The following is a 1,044-nucleotide window of genomic DNA, read 5'->3' on the forward strand; positions in this document are numbered from 1 at the left end:
TATCCCTCATCCCTCATCTCTCTATCCCTCCATCCCTCTATCCCTCCATCTGTCTATCTCTCTATCCCTCATCTCTCTATCCCTCCATCCCTCTATCCCTCATCCCTCATCTCTCTATCCCTCCATCCCTCTATCCCTCCATCTGTCTATCCCTCTATCCCTCATCTCTCTATCCCTCCATCTCTCTATCCCTCCATCCCTCATCCCTCATCTCTCTATCCCTCCATCCCTCTATCCCTCCATCTGTCTATCCCTCTATCCCTCATCTCTCTATCCCTCCATCCCCCTATCCCTCATCTCTCTATCCCTCCATCCCTCATCTCTCTATCCCTCCATCCCTCTATCCCTCATCCCTTATCTCTCTATCTCTCCATCCCTATATCCCTCCATCTCTCCATCCCTCTATCCCTCCATCCATCCCTCTATCAAATCTAATTTGATTTGCCACATGCGCCAAATACAACAAGTGTAGACTTTACAGTGAAATGCTTATTTACAAGCCCTTAACCAACAGTGCAGTTCAAGAAGAAGAAAATATTTACCAAGTAAACTAAAATAAAAAGTAACACAATAAGAATAACAATAACGAGGCCATATACAGGGGGCACCGGTACCGAGTCAGTGTGCGGGGGACAGGCTAGTTAAAAACCTTTACTTAATACCCATCCCGGATCCGGGAGCATCCTCATCAAAAAAGCTGACTAGCATAGCCTAGCCTAACGGGACAGGGATATCATATAATATAATTTTCATGAAATCACAAGTCCAATACAGCAAATGAAAGATAAACATCTTGTGAATCCAGCCATCATTTCCGATTTTTTTAATGTTTTACAGCGAAAACACAATATGTATTTCTATTAGCTCACCACAATAGCCAAAGACTCAACCGCATATTTTCACCATGTTTCTACTGCATAGGTAGCTATCACAAAACTAACCAAATAGAGATATAATTAGTCACTAACCAAGAAACAACTTCATCAGATGACAGTCTTATAACATGTTATACAATAAATTTATGTTTTGTTCAAAAATGTGCAT

Source organism: Salvelinus namaycush, chromosome 1 (genome assembly GCF_016432855.1).
Source record: "Salvelinus namaycush isolate Seneca chromosome 1, SaNama_1.0, whole genome shotgun sequence".
NCBI lineage: Eukaryota > Metazoa > Chordata > Actinopteri > Salmoniformes > Salmonidae > Salvelinus > Salvelinus namaycush.